Source organism: Monopterus albus, unplaced genomic scaffold (genome assembly GCF_001952655.1).
Source record: "Monopterus albus unplaced genomic scaffold, M_albus_1.0 scaffold201.1, whole genome shotgun sequence".
Lineage (NCBI taxonomy): Eukaryota > Metazoa > Chordata > Actinopteri > Synbranchiformes > Synbranchidae > Monopterus > Monopterus albus.
Genome location: NW_018128081.1, coordinates 89,624 through 97,249, shown reverse-complemented (window position 1 = coordinate 97,249; position 7,626 = coordinate 89,624). Strand labels below are relative to the sequence as shown.

The following is a 7,626-nucleotide window of genomic DNA, read 5'->3' as shown; positions in this document are numbered from 1 at the left end:
TGAAAATGAAAGCAAAATAAAGTGAAAGAGGGAGATGAATGAATCTGAGGCATGAAAGCATCACTGAATGGAAAAGGGGCAGCAAGACAAAGGAGAAGGAAGGAAATGAAAAGGGTGAAGTGAAAGCGAACGGGGATAAACTGGTAGAGATGAAGAGGAAAATACTGAAAAAAGGGAAAAGTGAGGGATGTGTAAAGGCAGATTGAAACAGAGATGAAAGGAGCTAGAGACACAAGGAGGGCTGCTTTAGCAGCTTCAGTCAGAGGAGTGTGGATGGGTGCAATAAAAGCTGAGTACTGTTGGTCCAAGCTGAGGCTCAAGCTGGACAGAAAAGCTTGACACTGACAGTGTGACATCAGGCTTTATTCTTGTGTAAAGGTGTCTCTGATATTGTGCTGTCTTGACTGCCTCTGATGGCAAATGGAAGACAATACACTGTGAATAACAGTTATATGTTTGATACACAGTTTTGTGTGGTGTGAAGCAAGGTTTTCACAAATAATTTTTGCCTGCATTTACCATCATTCGCTAAGGGCTGTCACACAGTTCCAGGTTCATATTTGTGAAAATTTATCACAGGATGACAAGTATTTTTTATGCATCTCGTAACTCTGCTGCTTAGTCAGGCATGTGTGACTCAGAGCAATGAATGTCATCAAATTTCCTTTTAAGATGGGAAAAGGTACTTGTTAGATATTTTTAGTCAGATAGATATTGGATAGATACTTTATGTATTAGAAATGTTAGTAGAGATAAGATGTCTAGTTAGACTGTTAAATGCTTAGGCCTGCATATGAGTTTCTACAGGGTACATCTGGTCAAGGCTATCAAAGAGAAGAGTTGATGACTGTCAGCAGACAGGGTGTTTAATATTATTATTATGACGTGTATAACTGTAGCCTTAGCCATAATATGTTCCTATGTTCAAGTCACGACATGTACTAGAGGTCGTGAGAATGTTTTTAGCTACACACCACTTAACCAACAGACATACACATTCACACGTTGATTTGCTTCATGTTTTGACTACTGCTATGGCCAGCTGCAAAGCTGGTGAGAGAGACGTCTCGGTTGACGTTTCTGTGTAGTATGGGGCTAGCCCAACCTAAGGGATATAATGTATAGGCCTGGTGGGTTCAGGGTCTTTCATCTTACATCTGCCTGCTGCAGTTTAGAGGTGCAAGATATCTGAGCGTGTAATTTTACCTGTGATCCTTTGAATAAATCAGCACTGTTTTGAAGTTACTTGGACTGTCTCGTCTCTCAGAGTTAGCATGGTAGCAAGAACTGGGTCCTACATACTTCACTATTTTTCTGAGCATGTCTTAACAAATTGCTTTGACACAAGCTGGGACATTCTCCAGTCCTCAGAGAGAGACAGTGCTCATAAAGCCTCTATTCACTGACAAACACGATACCCCATAGGAGAGGATAATGACGAATTGACATATAATTTCACTGTATCTGTCAGTATTTCTCATTTTCTAATGCAATAACCCCATAAAGTACATACTGCCAGACAGGCAAGATAACACTGGGTTTCTGACACCCGTGGCCTTTTGTGATGGGAGTAAGTCAGTCTGATGAATTAGACATAATGTCTCTCACACACACACACCCTTTCACACCTCATTCTGCTTATGTCATCAATTGTGGTGTTAAAGTTGCGCTCGGAGCAAGAATATACTCCACTTGTCACCATGGCAGCTGCATGTGGTGATTGCAATCACACAATCAGCGGAGGCTCGTGGGAAATAAGCTTGGAAGAATGAGTTCTCCTGAGAAACAGAAAAGACAGAGGAAGAGAAAAAGAGGGATGAAAACAGAATGAGAGAGAAAAGAGCTGAATAGTGACAATGAAGGAAAGAGAGTGAAAGAATTGTCAGCAGTGACGTAAGTGAAGTATTTGCGTGTCTGGCGTGACTGCCACTCCTCCTGGCACAAGAGAAAATACATGTATGAATAGCATGAATTATGGAACAACAAGCAGGATAAATTAATAATGACGCATTCCATTATGCATAATAATACCGTAAGTACTTTTACTCAAGTACTGCACTTTTTGGGTTCTTCTACATTATGTGTGAATTTCCATTTTATGCTCTTTTATACTTTTGCTCCACTACACTTTGGCAGATAGTTATATAGTGAGTTGAGGTGACATTGGAACTTCCAGGGGCTGCTTTAGTAAGAAAAGTAAGAAAACCTTATCAAATTAAAGCATATCAAATTAAAAGTTGATGATATATCAGAGTTAGGTTGCTGTCCCTAAATGGCCAAAATATCTGCTATTAGCAGGTTGAAGTATAATTTTAAATGCCGAAATTAATAACTGCTGCTTTAGTATTTTTTCTTACATAAATGATGTGACAACTTCTTCCACGAGCTAAAAAAAAAAAAGAAAAGCTCTTGAGGCCTGTTTCCAAAAGCACCCTCCTGGGTGACTGTCTAGTTTCTTCCACCAGTGAGGGGAGGGGGACAGCAGCAGAGTTCCCTGGTGCAGAGCTTTGTTTTGGGGGCTCAGAGCTGCTGGCTGTTGTTTGACCTAAGGTTGTCAGTGGAGGACTATGGGATAATAAGCTCTGTGAGCTACTGGGTGGGATGTTTTTGTAAACTGTAATGGCAGCAGAGAGTTTTAAAATTCAGTCCTGGAGGACACAAACTCCCACCTGACCCAGTCTTTTACAGTTCTATGATGTAACACTCCTACTTCTGCCCTAAGCTGGTATTTCTCTTTTTGTTTCCTCCTCTGTTTCTTTATTCCACCAACTCTGTCTGACTCTCTCATACATTAGCCCTCCATGGGAATAAACCAAATGAGTGAACCTAACTGACTGTTCCCTCTCCATATCGCTCCACATTAGCTTCACTGCATTTCCTCTCCTTCCCTTTCTTGCTGAGTCTCAAATTAGCCTTTACCCCCCTGAGCTGCTGTGAAACACAACAACACAGTACACCCCTTCATTCGTCCGAGCCCATCTCCCTGTCATAGTCCTTACTGCCTTAAGCCCCATGTGTCTCTACCTCACCTGCCCTCCAGTGTTCCGTTCGTTCTGTTTCTCTCCATCTCCAGCAGCTACCCCCAGCTGCACGAGAGAGCCACATTTAGCATAAGCTGTGGAAAATGAAAATGCTCTGTTGGAGGATGCCATTACTGTGTTTGCCGGTGAAATTTCATGCTGGAGCCAAGTGTGTTTTCTCACATCTACACAGCTCAAACCAACCAGATGCTCCACAGGGGCATTAAAGAGCAAGCAAAGCAGTTTCACAGCACTGCCATTACTTCATGCTTCACAAAAGAGGGATGAAGAAGGAGGAGGAAGGAGAACTAGTAACATATTGCCTTCATAGACATAGAAACCACAACAGTTCTGTAGATCAGGAGGGCTTGAGTGCAGAGAAACAGACAGTATGTCTTTCCATGTCTGACCTTATTAGCCACACTGAAGCATCCTGGACACCTTTCAGTGGGTTATTCCACAAAATATATGAAGTAGGGAGGGTCTGACAGGAGCTGATCCTTTCTCTCACTCTGAGAGCAGCAAAGGATTGTGCCTCTCTATGACTAGCTGTCAGACAGGTCATGTCAGCCACAGCACAGTCAATAGAAGTGCAAGCAAAGTGGAAATATTATTGCTCCAGGCATTCTTTTCCTAGCCCTGCAGTACAGCCAGATTATCACTGCCCAACAAAGAATCATAATGATAATCTCCAGCACTGTGAAGACTGGAGAGGAACATCGGGGCCAAAAAATGAGCCAATTCCACAGAGTTAATTAGGGTTCGGTTGACTGGCTGCAGAGGGTGGATGAGCAATGTGCTGCTCCCCGATAAAGACGACTGGATCTATTTATTGTTGTTTCCTCTAACCCCCAGCCACCCACCCACCCACACACACATACACACATAAAAATAGTTCTCATGCTCAGTTGGTTTATGATTGTTGATTGTTTCATTAATTTAGATTACTGACCAAACACTCTGTTATTTCTGTGTGGCTACAGGCAAGAGATGCATGTTATCTTGCCTGGATAATGGTAATTATACATACATGTGTCATTAATGTGTAGGCAAAATAGAGAATTTTAGAAGTAAAAATTTTAATAGTTAATTAGAATAATAAACCAGGGATGCTTACAGGTTACTCACATTGTTAGTCTGGTGGTTATCCCCTCTGCAAGTCAATACCTAAGGTTGAGAAGACTTCCTTTTGACATGTAGTGGATTATGTGTATAAAGTACCATAAAATAGAAATACTCAGGCAAAGTACATGATCTTAAAATTGTACCAACTGTTCTTACTGTAAGTATAGTGGCTCAAAGTAACTAGACAGTAATACCGGTGCTACTTTGATGCCAGCATTGGTCTGTAACAAGGACCACTGCAGACTTTATTTCCTCAAAAGAAAATATACAGTATAAAGAAAAACCCAATGGGAGTGCTCTCTTCCCGGATGACACTGCCCCCACATGAGGCGTCACTGAATGGTTTCATGAGTATGACAGTGATGTGAATCATATGCTGTGGCCTTCACAGGCACCAGATCTCAACCCATTTGAACACCAACTGACGTGTTAGACAGTGTTTCCACCATCATCATCAAAACAACAGATGAGGGAATTTCTTTTGGAAGAGAGAGTAGAGTTCAGAGATTTGTAGAATCAATGCCAAGGTGCACTGAAGCTGCTCTGGTCGCACATGGTGACTCACGTGCAACCTCATTAAGATACTTTAAGTTGAGTTTGCCTTTCATTTACTGTATCTGTATGTTGCCCTCAGTCTAAGTCAAACATAAATGTCTAAACACTAAAACACCACTCAGAAAAGAAAAGGTCTGAAATGTAAGAGGGTGTAGTGATCGGTAATTTTAAATAAAAACTAATGTTTCTGTGTAAAAAAAAAAATCCATTAACATAAGACCCAGAACAAATGCAGCATAAAGCCCAGTCAGCTCCCACTCATATCAAGCATGTTCTTGACATTTAAATCCCCCTGTGGCTTAGAGGGGGTCTGCAGGTCTTTGTCATTGCAAGTGATGTTTCTATTGACTCTCCATTCATATTACTACTGGCCCTCTGAGCACTAATCAATACACGCTAATGCCTCTATTATAATCCATGCTCTCAAATTAAGGTTGCATTGATCAACAGGCCTTGGGTTGCTGCAGTGTGGAGCTGCATGAGACACTGGAGGGAAATTTCTGTTTAAAGCAAACAGAAACAGAAACTCAGACAGACAAACATGGTGATGTGAGAGTAATAACCAAGTGTGCGTGTGTGTGTTAATTTGTAGCCTTTCCCCAAGGTTTTTAACTATGCATTGTTGATGTGGGTTTAGAGGGAGTGAGAAAATGCATCACACATGTCGATCAGAGGTGTGTTGGATTTTAAATACCGCTGAGCTTTGTGGTGCTTAGTGAAGAAATTGCTCCACATGTTTTTCAAACAAAACAATACTGCATCAATAAGCCTATCTGAGCATCAACGTATACAGTATCTAGTTTATCTTGTATGTTCAAGGTGAAATAGAATATGTGAATTTGGATGTATAGCTTCTACAGAGCAACATAGCAGAGCTGTGCAGGGACAAAATTAGATTTAGCAAAATAAGTGCAGGTTTATGCAGGTTTCATGCCCGAGTCCATTAAAAGATTATTCACCTGTGTATAGCATTTGTTTTTAAATGGGGATATCCATCAATTTACACATTCAACAATGCGTATGTATAATATGACAAATCAAATAACAGATCGTCTGTGTCTTAGAGATAGCTGTTATACTGGAAACGTAATGAACACAAGGTTATATTGTTTTCAGTTACCTAACTGGAAAGTCTCATTTGTTTGACAGAGCAACAGTTCCCATGTCTCGATATTAATTATTAGAACTCTGGGTCTGATCCTGTTCTTGTTTCTTACCATGCTCAGTCAGACAGCCAGTCTTGCTCATCAGCTTCCTAGCTAGCTCTCTCTCTCTCTCTGTCTTTATTCCCTGCTCTCTCATTTTTCTTTCTCTCTTTCACCTGGAGGCCTGTAATTTTTACAGCCACTCAGCCTCCTCTCCATTCCCAAGGCTGGCCAGGGCAAACACACCTACAAAATGAGAGCAAAACATGATGGCGTAGTCAGAAATACACAATATAAGGCAGTGATGTCAGGAATACATGTGTTAACTTCACTTTGAGAACAAACTTGTATAATATAGAAGTCGGTGTATCGGATAAAATAGTAGGCTATAAAATCTTCTTACTATTGGATCCCACCCAACTGCATATCTTTTAGCACAATGTGATGCAATGTAGGGACATAAAATATAACAGTATAGTACAGTACTCAAATGTTTTTATCTCACTGAAGCCTGATTAAACCTTGAAAATGATTCTCTAGATCCACTTGTTACAGTTAGTCCCCTTCACCAGGAGGGTGAGGGAGAACTGAGGTTGGACTCAAGATTGCTGACCCAGGTGCTAGTAAAAAACAGGTGGTTTATTGGTGGGGATTACAAAAAGGAACAGAGTCGAGGAACACATACAACCAGGACTGAGCAAATACGGCTGAGGAGAACAGGACGACCAGGGGAGAAGACAGGCTAACGGCAAAAAACAGGAGAGTGGGAAGAACAGGATGGACAGGGGAATAGACAAACTACCCAGGAGGATTGGCAAACGAAAAAGGACATCCACAGCACAGGAACTGTCAGCGTGGAAAACAACATAATGTCTAGCTAACCCAATGGACAAAAACATACAAAGTGATCCACAACACAGGAACTGTCGGCATGGGCGTTTAGAGACGTATAACACAAAACATATAACCAAGGTACAAAATGCGATTCACAGCACAGGCACTGTCAGCGTGGAAAGCAAAATGTTGTACAATACAAACCATGTATTACGGGGTATGCAAGTTAATGCTCCGGCGAAGACAGAGCGTCTGCCAGAGGTATAAATAAAGAGGAAGATAATCATAGGAATGCACCCCAGCTGTACGCACCGACAAACAAGTCACTAATTACCGAATGCAACACAGCTGAGGTGGAGATCCCGCAGGTCGAGAGAGCAGAGGAGAGAAAGGCGGAAGAGAGGCAGGTCGCACCGAGCGGTCCTGACACCACTACTGTATATTCAAATTACTGATTCACTATATTTAGTTTCCAAACTCACTTAATTGGTAAATTAAACCCCCAGTGTTCAGAAAAGTAATGTTAATGAATCTAAAAAATAGTTTTAATAAAAATATGAGCCCATCCCTGTGGAAATGGGTGTAGTCTATTTGCTGCAATACAGCTTTAAAATCTCAGTGTGACATGGTGGGGGTACAGGAGTCCACTGTTGTCTGAAAAAGTGTTTTAATATAGGTCGTTTTAAAAGCAGACATTTTAATATGTGACAGTAGGTGTTAATAAAATTAATGATGTGTGAAGGGACCTGGCAGTGTGTATAGAGACTCACCAACTGCTATGGCTTACTGGGACACTTGAACAGAACAGAGCCATTGTTAATGTTAATAGTGACACCTGTGTTTTATCACAAGTCCAAATGTCTGCAGTGAAAATGGCATTTTACCAGCAGGAGCCACCAGTCTAAAGGTGTAGCATGAGCACCGTGCTAGCAAAACAACAGCCGCTC

At 41.4% G+C, this 7,626-nt stretch overlaps 1 protein-coding gene across 2 annotated transcripts in view; it reads right to left on the bottom strand.

Annotated features, from left to right (window-relative positions):
* nrxn3b (neurexin 3b) overlaps positions 1-6,091 on the bottom strand; it is a 444,405-nt gene extending 438,314 nt beyond the window's left edge. For both annotated transcript variants that reach the window (XM_020618121.1, XM_020618122.1), the window contains exon 1: positions 5,918-6,091. The gene's annotated coding sequence lies outside the window, so the exon portion shown is untranslated. The remainder of the gene's footprint in view (positions 1-5,917) is intronic.
* Positions 6,092-7,626: the final 1,535 nt, after the last annotated feature.